Source organism: Podarcis gaigeae, assembly GCF_964106915.1.
Source record: "Podarcis gaigeae genome assembly, chromosome: 3".
NCBI classification, from domain to species: domain Eukaryota; kingdom Metazoa; phylum Chordata; class Lepidosauria; order Squamata; family Lacertidae; genus Podarcis; species Podarcis gaigeae.
The window spans coordinates 40236923-40249426 of record NC_139680.1 but is presented as its reverse complement, the minus strand read 5'-3'; the positions used below and the strand labels follow the sequence as shown (position 1 = coordinate 40249426).

Sequence of the window (12504 nt, the reverse complement as noted above, 5' to 3'; positions counted from 1 at the left end):
TTATATGATTAATCATTGAGTCCTGTTTTCGGTTTCCCACCAGCTGAATAAACACACATGCTCTCTTATAACTTTTTCACCCGAGCTCTACTTGGCTGTAGGTGGGTATATACAGTATGACATCTCAAAGGAAAATGCCACAGTTGTCAGTAAATGTGGGCTAATGTTGCAGGGTGATAGCAACGCACAGATTTAGGTCAGTAAGGGGACAGTGAGGGGTTTTCTTTAGGAAGCAGAATGAATTCTTTAACTCTAGACCACTTCTGAAAATGGAACCTCATGTGATGGTGACTAATACCATTGCCATGTAGCAAACAGTTAACAGCCCCATATAAAGAAATGTGCATGGTGCCAGGAAGTTTCAGGATATGGAATAACTGTTGCACACTGCCTTTCTTTATGCAGTAATGCCAGGTTTTGCAGGAGGGGTGGCGGGGTGGGGAATATGTAATGGTAATTGACTTTACTAATTAGGAAATACTTGTTTGGCCAAACTATAAATGTCATATTTGTGTCTGAAATTATAGAAAATGTTTGGGAAGCCAAAGGTTTCCTGGGTTATATGTTTTCTTTGATGTGTATGAGAGCAGCTATTAGTATTTTAGGATTTGAGTCATAGCTTTACATTTGGCATCTTATAAAGTTCTGCTTTGGAAAAATGTAGTCGAGTGCATGCAGAAATACTGGTGATAACTTTAACTTTGCTTGAATGCCTTTGAGACGCCTGTTAATCGAGCAATCAAACATTCTCAGGTCAACTCGGATTTGCAGATTACTTCATTTCCACCCTTCCAGGTAGGCCTGTCAAAACACAGAATCAATATTTGTCTGGATAAATACCATTTTGAAAAGTTGAGCAGACACTGGTCTTTTTATTAGGGGACTGAACCTCAGATGAGCAGCTAATAGGTGTGGAGAGGTATGTTGGGCTTCCCCATACTTCCTGTCTAGCTTTGCAAGGAGGCTGCTGCACATACATATTTGGGAATTTAAATATGAAAGGAAAACCATTTCCAAGGAATTATGCAACTTTGTGAGTTTCTAGCAATTTCCAGCCCAAATAACAGACACAAAATATTCTTGTCTGGACAGTACAGTGGGATAGATTGCCTGCCATATGATCTGTCATTGTTGGATTTTAAGGCCCGTTCACACACTCGCCACAATATGTCCTCTCCATATGTGGTGTTGATGACACATGCTGCCATTTGTACTCTGTTTACATCACACATAGCCCACCTTTCACATAGAGGCTGAATCCATGGCTACCACAAGGCATTGCTAGCAGGTGCATTGTTGTCAGAAGGGTATAATCCTGCTCTCTCCGTGGGGAAAAAGTTCATGCAATTTTATTGTGCGTTTCATTTATTTATTATTTCATTTTATTACATATTTTACATATAAAAATTTTATTTCATATATTTTTTACATATAGAGTTTTTTATCATTTTATTGTCTGCTGCATTGAAATTGTCTATATTGTTGTCTTGTAAATGAATTATTGTTCTGTGTTTTTTTATTGTAAGCCATTCATTGAAAATTAGTTGGGGTATTATTTTGTTTTGTTTGTTAAGCAAATGAAACAAAAAAAAAAATAAAACTTCTAAATCAGAGGAATGGCCAAGCCTCTCTCTGTAAATATTGAATAAAAAGCGGATGGTAAAAAACTTTTCCTTGTCTTTGTATATTCTTGGCAACCAGCCATGCAAGTTTCTTATGTAAACTGTGTTACTTTTACTGTTGTTAGCCGCTCTGAGCCCGGCTTTGCCTGGGGAGGGTGGGATATAAATATTTTTTTTATTATTATTACAGCGGCCTGACACCACCCAAGCGCACACCACCATAATGGGAAAGAATCACTGGTGTTGCTGTAGCTCATGAGCCACTGATTTGCTAGTGAGACAAGTAGTAAGTTGGCATGGTTAGTACATTCACAAAGACTATCTGGTATATGGGAGAATTTTGATCGAAAATATCCTCATTTTTGTTCTCTGTAGGAACTTCGCTTTCCATCCCATATTAATCTTCAGTGAATGCTACTAATCTTTCAGTAGGATGTCATTTTCTGGTCCAAAGGTTTGTTTTCATTTTCTTAATTAATCCAAATAGCAGCTCAAAATGAGGTGCAAGTCGGTTTTATTAATTACAAGGTCATAGTTTGAAATATGTGCAATGGCACTAAATGACCTACTGTCATTATATATGTACCTCATGGTCATCTTGTCAATTTATACATTTCATTGTAAAGAACAAGGAACCAAGAAAAAAGGGGGGGAGGGAATGTTGCTTTTGTTCTTGGCTATTCACTGCTGGAAGGGATTTTTTTTTATAAAAAAAAGATTTCTGAGTCAACATGATGCAGAAGAGGAGGGAGGGAGACCGAGAATCATGTGGGTTTAAAATCTAAATTTAATCCAGTCTTAATGGTCTGTGCTCTTAGTTTACTAAAAGTTCCCTACCAGTGATTTTCTGCTGTTACCTAGGGAAAATTAATTAACAAAACAAGTTGAATCCTGCATAATCCCCTCTTCAAAGCAGCATTTGTATATATTTTTTCCAACAGGAATCAGCAATTGATTTTTTAAAAAATATACTTGACTGAATGTTGAGAGCCATTGGAACAAAACCTGCTGTTTAATGTGGGTTTATTAACTGTCATGTTTCCCCCCCCCCCTTTAACAAGCTGAGCATTATTCTTCTGCTGCAGCGACATCCTTGTTAGTCTGCTCATCACAGTTTAATGAGCTCCAGTGGAACTTGGTGGTGTGAAGATGAAGAAGAAGAAGAAGAAGAAGAAGAAGAAGAAGAAGAAGAAGAAGAAGAAGAAGAAGAAGAAGCTCCTAATCATTATGATTACATCTGCCTCTGTGTCCCTTTTCCTGGTGAAAATGTATTTTACATCTGTGAGAAACTACTTAAGGATTATTCAAAATCCATATTCCGTGAGTGATCTTCAAGACATCACACTTTCCGAAACCATATGTAAGGACAAGAGGTCTTGGTAGCACAAGTTCATTATCCTAAAATGCTGTGTTCTCTTCCAACCTTGATTTTCCCTCTAGTCTAGTCAATTCATGCGACTTGTTAAAATATTCCCCAGAGCACTGGAAATTCTTGTGCAAACTTTCCCACTGCTTCAGTCTCTGCTAATATTGTTCTGCATCCCTGCTACAGTCCGTTGATGTGAATAGTTTCACTATTACCAATCCCAAGATTGGGTCAACACACATATTATTGGGTCTACACACTGTATTATCACACTGTGTTGTTGTTGTTGTTGTTGTTATTGTTGTTTCAATTTATTACCTGCCCTTCACCAACAGGTGCCAGGACAAGTTACAACAATGTAAAATCTATTAAAAAAAACAATTTACAGTCGCAGGAAATGGGTAGGTCCTGAAAACATGTGTCTTAGTTGTCAACACAGCGAAGAGACACATCTTCAGCATTTGACAGAAACTACATGATGAAGGTGCCACATGCACTGATGACATTATTACAAGATCTGGCAGGTGTCCAGGTAACTGTTCTCCTATTTCTAGCTGCAAGCAACACCCCCCAAAATATTGATGAGTCAGTTGCTCATTAATCCCTCTGCTGAGATCATCAAGGTCTTCATTCCATCCCATATTCATTCAATGAGGCCACTGGGCTAGATAGCATGGATACTTGCCATTTGCCTGTACTGTATACTGGCAACACCCAGTTCTTCCATCTGACCCCTATCCTGATGTCTTACACTCTAGAGCTTACCCAGGGTGTTGTTGTTATTGTTGTTGTTGTTGTTGTTGTTACAAATTGTTAGTCACCCTTTACCCTTTGGTCCCAAACCTTACCTTGTTTAGTGACTGGGCACTTTGAAAAAATGGTGCTTTGCAAAACTTGTGAGAGACAAAGAAAAATGGCCTTCCATTATCACTAGAGATAAGCATATTTTGTGGGTACTGTTCATTAAGTATTTGTAATCTTGTGAATATCCACTTGTGAATAGCATAGTGGCAGATCACCAGATGCATAATTCATCTACATCAAAAATATATCTGCTATATCACCAAGGTTCAAATAAAGGTGCTGGCTATAACCCCAAATGGCCCCTGTTGAGAGACAGCTTTCACTCCTATGTCCCAATCCAATTTCTAAAAAGTCAATCAAGAGCACCATCTTATGCTTACCTTTGTCAAATTCAGACTGCTGCAGAGAGATTTCTTGGTTGCTGCCCTTCAGAACTGCTAAGGCATTTCAGCAGCTCACGAACAGCTAAACCAAAGTGTTTTGTCACTCAATTCAGTGTAACCCATGGATGGGGACTCTGTGGCCCTCTAGATATTGTTGGACTTCAACTCCCATTACACCCCAGCCAATGACAAGGAATAATGAGAGCTGTGTATCGGCAATATTCAAAGGGCCACAGCTTCAACATCACCAGTGCAATTGCTAAATATATATTAGTTTTCAGTATAGTTGCCTACATTGTTCCAATTCTGCAGCTGCTTACAGCTGGGAACTCCACTGGCAGTGCTGCAAGGGTTGTGGGTTATTATGAAAACAGTAGCAGGATGCCTCCCAGAAACCTCCAGCCAACATCATCTTCCTGTCCAATGACCTGGCCGGACACATGAGTTGGAAACAGAAGTATATAAATGTGGGCTAGAAATGGGCTCCGCTGCAGACCTAGTCTCTCATGAAATTTCTTGGCAAAGAGCTGTAAGCATATCATGTGGCCCTCTGGGAGAGGTGAACAAATGTTAAAAATGCTTCAGATGTTAACTAAATGTTAACTAAAATTAGAACAAACCAGATTCTTCATTTAGAACAACGTACATTAACGTTCATGAGAGCAAAAACTGTTTGTGGAGCATTTTTCTTTCATTTTCACATTTCTTAGCATTTTTGTATCCACGTATGACCATATATAATAATAATATGACTCTATGTAACAACAACAACAACAAGTACCAGTACTTAAACATATACAGGGCATGTATATACTATTAAAAATACATAAAACTGGCTGCCCACTATTACCATAAGGAGTTCAGGAGTGTTGTTACTTGCCATAAACTTTTAAAAAATAATAACCCCAATGAAAGCCATTTTGCTATAGTGCATGAAATGTTAAGTTTCAATAATGGAGAATGAGGCTAATATTCCCATTTGAAGCTCATCCATTGTTCTTAGGTTAGTTACTATACCTGCATTTCAACACCTTGTTAAATGATAGTTTAGCATGAAGAAAATGAGCCAAGGTGAGCCTTGTTCTCCCCTCTCTTCCTTCTGGGTTGGCCACAAGGAAGAGTGTGGAAGCTTCTCATTCTGATTTTGATTAATCACAGGTAAGCATTAAATCTGAACCCTTAATTGTGGTTCGTCTTAACTATAGTTCATTGAAGCATGCCAACTTCATAAGTCAAAGTTTGAAGTTGGCTTGCTTCAAATGAACCAGAGTTAATATTAACCACTGTTTGTCAGGTTTGGATGGCATGACAAGCTGTTATTTAAATAATAATAATTTGCGGGTTACAAAAGCACATACATCATCTCTGTTTTCAGATCATAAAATCCTTGGTTTACTGTGTATCAGCAGTGTTCGAGTGCATGCAGCCTCAACAGTGCTTCTTCACTAGCATGAGTGGAAGCAACATAGCACAGCACTTCACTTATCTTGGCAGCTGAAAAAAGTGCTAATGGATTTGGTTCTCTCCAAACAAACCATGATCTGAAGCCAAGGTTTGTTCTTTGCTTCTTGATTGTGGGTTGAGTGAAACAAACCGCAAGTGCTGCTTTGGACATCATGGTAAACCAAGGGTTGTGTGAGCCAATGGGAGCTAGAAGAAGAAGAGGAGAAGAAGTAGAGGAGGAGGAGGAGGAGGAGGAGGAGTTTGGATTTGATATCCCGCTTTATCACTACCCTAAGGAGTCTCAAAGAGGCTAACATTCTCCTTTCCCTTCCTCCCCCACAACAAACACTCTGTGAGGTGAGTGAGGCTGAGAGACTTCAGAGAAGTGTGACTAGCCCAAGGTCACCCAGCAGCTGCATGTGGAGGAGCGGGGAAGCGAACCCGGTTCACCAGATTACGAGTCCACCACTCTAAACCACTGCACCATGCTGGCTATTGGGCACCATGTGCCACACTCTGGTCATTCACAGTAAGCCATGGTTTATGGTATATTGTGATGGCCAAATGTACCCAATGACACATGAAAACTAAAGTAGCCTTAAAGCCTCATGGATTGAAATTTATACCCACCTATTAATCAATTAAAGCTTCATTTAAGTGGTCCACTGATTAAAATATAGTGGTGGTAAGGGGCACTTGTTAGATCCTGTGGGACAGAAGCATTAAATATACCATTCACACAGGCATGCAACTAAGTCCACATGGCTCTAAGCTGCTACCACTGATGTAGGAAGGTTAGTAGGACGATTCTGAGCAAAGAGATTCTCAGAGTTCCACCACTGTGCCACTACTACAGCTTAGAGATATTGAAATGCTTATGATGTTGTTGTTGTTGTTGTTTAGTTGTTTAGTCGTGTCCGACTCTTCGCGACACCATGGACCAGAGCACGCCAGTCCCTCCTGTTTTCCACTGCCTCCTGCAGTTTGGTCAAACTCATGCTGGTAGCTTCGAGAACACTGTCCAACCATCTCGTCCTCTGTCGTCCCCTTCTCCTTGTGCCCTCCATCTTTCCCAACATCAGGGTCTTTTCCAAGGAGTCTTCTCTTCTCATGAGGTGGCCAAAGTATTGGTGCCTCAGCTTCATGGTCTGTCCTTCCAGTGAGCACTCGGGGCTGATTTCCTTAAGAATGGATAGGTTTGTTCTTCTTGCAGTCCATGGGACTCTCAAGAGTCTCCTCCAACACCATAATTCAAAAGCATCAATTCTTCGGCAATCAGTCTTCTTTATGGTCCAGCTCTCACTTCCATACATCACTACTGGGAAAACCATAGCTTTAACTATACGGACCTTTGTTGGCAAGGTGATGTCTCTGCTTTTTAAGATGCTGTCTAGGTTTGTCATTGCTAGGCAGGCATGTTTTAATTTCGTGACTGCTGTCACCATCTGCAGTGTTCATGGAGCCCAAGAAAGTAAAATCTCTCACTGCCTCCATTTCTTCTCCTTTTATTTGCCAGGAGGTGATGGGACCAGTGACCATGATCTTCATTTTTTTGATGTTGAGCTTCAGACCATATTTTGCGCTCTCCTTTTTCACCCTCATTAAAATGCTTATAGTTGCTTTTAAATAAAATAAATACTCTTAAGGAGCTATGGGGTGGGAGTGGAGAGTTTTCTACATCTCCTACAATCTACAATTCCAGTTGGAAAAAGAAAACCAATTCTTTTACAGGGTAGGCAGTTCAGGTCACAGGGGTAAAAAGTACATTCAAAGACATGGCAGCATGCTTTTTTGGTTGATTACAATAGATGTTGGAAATTGTACATTTTCTCCTTGATGCATATTCAAATCTCAATCCAGGTTCTATTCATGGAAAAATGCTTCATTTTCTTAGCACTCATGACTTCCCACAAATTTAGATCATACAGATGGCACACAGAGGCATTGTTTGCATGCACACGGATTTTCTTTTCCATGAGATACTAATCAGTATATTTTGCTTCACCCATCTGTTCCTTGTTGAATATTAAGAGGCTCTACCTAGCCACTGCCGTGATAAAAGAAGGCAAATGTGCTTTGCTCCAGTTCCCCCTGCAATTAGCATGGTGTAAGAAACTAAAGAGCAAACATCACAGAGCCCAACGCTGAACTATGATAAATCATAATGCTTCTGAGTTGCAAAAAGCAATAAAGGTGTCATTGCTTCTTAATGATACATAGATAAGAGAAAAAGAAGTTCACTAAGACTGCAATCTAAACACATTGAAGCCTGAAGAAGAAGCCAATGCAGTCGATGTTACTGCCATATACGGGGTGTTATGTTGATATAATGGGAAGATGGGTATGCTTGTATCCAGAAAAAATCTATAGGACTTGAATTCAAGTTTTAAAAGGGGCATAGTTATACATAACATTCTTGAGACTGCATCTGAGCACCACAGTCAAGTGAATAGTAATTTGCATGGGGCAAAAAGCTTTCCTGAAGTGGATTGCTATGACTATAGATGTAAGACGTTGCTTTGCAGAAATGTGCAGGGTGTAATATGAGGTAGCCTGAAGCAGGGGTGCCAACCTGCCCCTTGAGGGACTTGCCCCTTGAGGGGGTGTGATCATGTGACGTGTCACGTGATGCATCATATGATGCCACCCAGCGTGTGCTGGGCAGGGGTGGGATGCACGGAGGCTCGTCCCAGCCCCCGCCGGGCTGCTGGGCTGCCAGGTGGAGTTTGGGGCTGGGGCATGCAGAGGGTGCCCAGCAGGGAGTGGGCAGTCCCCTCAATATGGGGGGGTGCTGCCCCCTGCCCAAAAATATTGGGGGAGCTGAAGCCCCCTCCTTCCCCTCTACCTGACACCGCTGGCCTGAAGCATGTTGTCCAGAGGGGTCAGAGGTTCCCAGCAGAATCCCCTTTTCCTTCTTGACAATCATCTGTTCAGTGACAGTGGGAATACCACAAACATCTGGACAAATGTGTTTAGGATGGGGATAATTAGGGTTAAATGACTCCAACCATCACTAAGTTTCCAAGTAATAAATTACAGCCAAGTCTGCAACACATTTACCCAAAGTAGGGATTGGCAAATAGGACAATTTTTCTACCTCTCCATTTCTCATTTTTCCAGTGGAGAAGTTCAGTTCTTCACATTTCCACATGAGTTTGCATTTTATTTTATTTTTTAAGTATCATGAAACTTAACCAGCATTTTTGCATGCATTTTCTTCTAATGTACACTTTTGTATGCAATTCTGCCCAATATAACCATTTTTATTTTTATTTTGAGCAAGCCAATTACTCCACAGTACAACACATTGTTGTAAGTTACTTTCAGATTTTGTGTGTGTTTTATTCTGAATTTTTGTACTTATTACTTTGCTGAATTGCATTGCAAACTTCATAGAACTCTCAAGTTCAACCAATAATTGTGTTTCAGTCCTTGCATTGTAATGGAAATTATGAATTAGGTGCATAGCTTCCCCTTTAAATGTGAACCAAGTCAAATTTCTTCCCCATCCCTAGTCTTAAATATTAAGTTGGTTTTTCACCTCATTCTCCATTTTGATTGATCCACTATGCATTCAGTCTTGCTTCTCAGTAGTGTGCCCAGGATTATAACCTAAAGGCTATTGCATAAAAAACAAAGCTAGCACTATCTGTAACTAAAGCTAGTTACTATCTGTAACTAAAGCTAGCACTGTAGGTCTGGACTGTATTCAGGAGAGAACTACAATTAATTCTTATTCCCAGGTGACCATAACTTTATGATACCCACTGCATTCACACAACTACTGTATATTTGTAGGCAGACCTTGAAAACATATTAGGTAAAAAAGTAATGTCTGGTATGGTTCATCCTGTACTGAGATTATTCATTTGAGAATAAACAAATCAGTTAGCCTTGTTAATGGAGGTTCTGTTGACCATTGTGCGTTGTGTGTGTGCTTTTTTTAAAAAGGCCATGTTGCTGATCTTTATATGCGTGTTGTTAAGGAACAAGCATTCTACCAATGACGCACCACCACCAACAGGAAAGGCATGCTAAGTGTATTTTGTGACTCATTTCAATTTGCTATCTAGTGCACTCACAGTTTGCTTATTAGCCTCAGCGTCAGTAACTAATGGATACTCAGTAGGAAGCAATTTTTCATCATGAATGTTTGATGGAGAAATGGAAATGGAAATTGGGAAGATCTAGTCAATGGCAAATCATATAAAGGCTGGCTAAAAAAGGAGCATACTTTGTGTGTGCGTGTATGAGGGAAACAGACAGAAAGTTATTTTAAACATTTCAGCCCCCTTCCTTGAAATATTTTGCTATTCAACACAAAACCATCTATATATGTGAGATGAATCAGAGAAAGACAGAGATAAGGAAGAAATGTGTGGTCAAGCACATTAAGCTGTAATACCACAGAGATAGCTTTCTATAATAATAATTTTTAAAAGCAAAAGAGAAAGAGCAGAAGCTCTGAATTTGCAGCAACTCGTTCCAGACAGAAGAGGAGCATCCAATTCCTGTTAGTGCCTCCTCCACCAACAGAAGCCCCTCCCCCACCCTAATGCTAATTGACATACAGGGATGGAGGAGTTACCAAGACCCTGGCCTTAAAACTCACCTCTCCATATGCCACAGCACAAATAACTCACACCTTCTGACTTTCACAAGTTCCCAAGGACCACACTCCTGTGTGGGGAAAAAACTTTCAAGGGTCACATGGCTATGGTGGGCGGAGTCAAAGGCAAAAGTTGGCATAGCAATGAATGTGATTCTTAGTTCTGTGCAGCAGGCTATATTCTGGTCACACAAAGTCAGAGGTTTCTACACGCACGCACACACCCTCTAAGAATGTCTTCCAAAGCAAGCAAGAGGCCTTGAGGTTCTTTGACAATCAAGCGGCGTATAGATGTTATGAAATAAATAACTAAAATGGTCACAGTTCAAGGACACAGTCCTACCACAGAAAAGCACTCAAGAAGGGTATGCAGTGCTGGTGAGGGATACAGCCTGGGGAGAAAAATGGCCTAGGGATGGGAATGGCCTGGGAAGAGTCCTGAGGGCCAAAGAAATGTGCCGGGGGCCACATTTGACACCCATACTGGGCCTGAGGCTACCCACCTTTGCACCACATGATAGCTAATCACACAATTTATGTATTGCGTGATTGGGGAATTCTGTAGTAACCAAAGTTACATTTGTAAGCTCTGTTACTTCAAATTTTGTGCTTTGCCTAGTGCTATCTGAACTCCATGTGGCAACCTCCCTCAAGAAAGGAGGGAGCTAGTTAACATGACTGGATTTGGGCATTTTAAGATTTAGACATTTCCTTGCCAGTAACACTTGAGAGGTATCTAAACACACTCATTGAGGGTTCCAGCCTAATGATGACTCTGATAAGGAACAACATTGTGTTTCAGTCAAAACTTTTCACAGAGATAATTAAAAACTTTGCTTAAATCTCTCACTTTAACCTGCTTCTGAATAAACTGTTGCCTCCTAGAATGGCTGTTTTGTTCTGCTAAGTCAGTAAAGCACTCCCAGTCCCTTCTAGGGTCTTTACTTTCCCCTCAGGCTAGTCATCTGGTTTGCCCTGCCTAGGCACTTTCTAAGCTCCATCTGACAGTTTAACTGTCAGGCTCTAACTTTTAAGTGCCTCCAGAATGGATGACACAACACCTGGGTCTGATCGCTTCTAGGTCTTCAGGAGGCAGGCCCAAGGTCTGTCCATCACACTCCAATTAACATTACACTATTTGTGTTTTAATAGGCCTGAGCTTCAGTAAGTCTGCCAAAGGTGGCTGAAGGGCTTGCTTTGCCTGTGTTTAATGGATTTTTTATACCATTTTAATTCTATTAGTGTTTAATTACACCTTTTCTATGTTTTTAGCTTGTTCTGTTATATCTGTGGGAAAGACATGATGATGATGATGATGATGATGATGATGTGTTTTATAATGATGATGATGATGATGATAATGTGTTTTAGAAGATGTGACCAACATAACACATTTAAATTAATTTATTAAATAAATATAACAATAGTGATAGCAGTGATTGGGGTAGTAGTAGTAATAACAACCACAAGAATTTATCTGTAACTTGGATTACTATTTCCTCTTCCAGCTCTATGTGCTTTTCAAGACGTTGATTAATTCTACTATAACCACTTTTGATAAAGGTCCTTTAGAAAAGTTAAATCTGTGTGTGCACTCTTTCTGTCTCTCTATGAGGAATAGAAGTGACCAGCAGCACTTCCTCAAAAATCCAAAAACATCCACAGGCCTAAATAGGTTGGTGAGCCCTGCAATGAAGTGTTTAATTAATCACTTTGCCTGCCTAGGCTTCTGTTGGTCTGTGTAGTTTCATACACATGTCTGCCATAATACAGTAACCAAATGGCTTAGAGGTATCCATTAATTAGTGTGATATTTTAGCAGAGTACCGAGTAAGGCCAAGGAGTTGTACACACAGCCAATTTTAATGACTTTGCATGATCTGCCCCAAAGGATAATTCCAGAAAACCTACGTCATGCCAATCATTTAAAAAACGACTTTGCATCTATAAAAATGAATGATTCTGGCATTTGATTATTTATAATATTTGGAGGAGGGAAACAATGTCAGTCTAATGTCCATTACAAAGCACTGCAATATGTTAAAGCACTGCTGTTGCAACCTTTCACATTATGACACCCATGAAAGAAGAGGAACTCTGACATTTGAAAGGAAACGACCAGCTGCAGGTGTACAGTTGAAGCCGACCATTATTCATTCTACTACCAAAGATGACCCTCCAACACTACTGTTATTTTTTCAAACTATATTATAAGCAGGACAGCAAGGATTAATGCTGTTTGACTGCAAGGTCACCCCATAGGCAGGTGCTAGATAA

At 40.2% G+C, this 12504-nt stretch overlaps 1 long non-coding RNA gene across 2 annotated transcripts in view; it reads right to left on the bottom strand.

Moving 5' to 3' along the window:
• LOC310840753 overlaps window positions 1-11199 on the bottom strand; it is a 38284-nt gene extending 27085 nt beyond the window's left edge. For both annotated transcript variants that reach the window (XR_014562090.1, XR_014562091.1), the window contains exons 1-2: window positions 11078-11199; window positions 10231-10298 (exon numbers count right to left, since the gene is read on the bottom strand). This is a non-coding gene — a long non-coding RNA (uncharacterized lncRNA). The remainder of the gene's footprint in view (window positions 1-10230; window positions 10299-11077) is intronic.
• Window positions 11200-12504: the final 1305 nt, after the last annotated feature.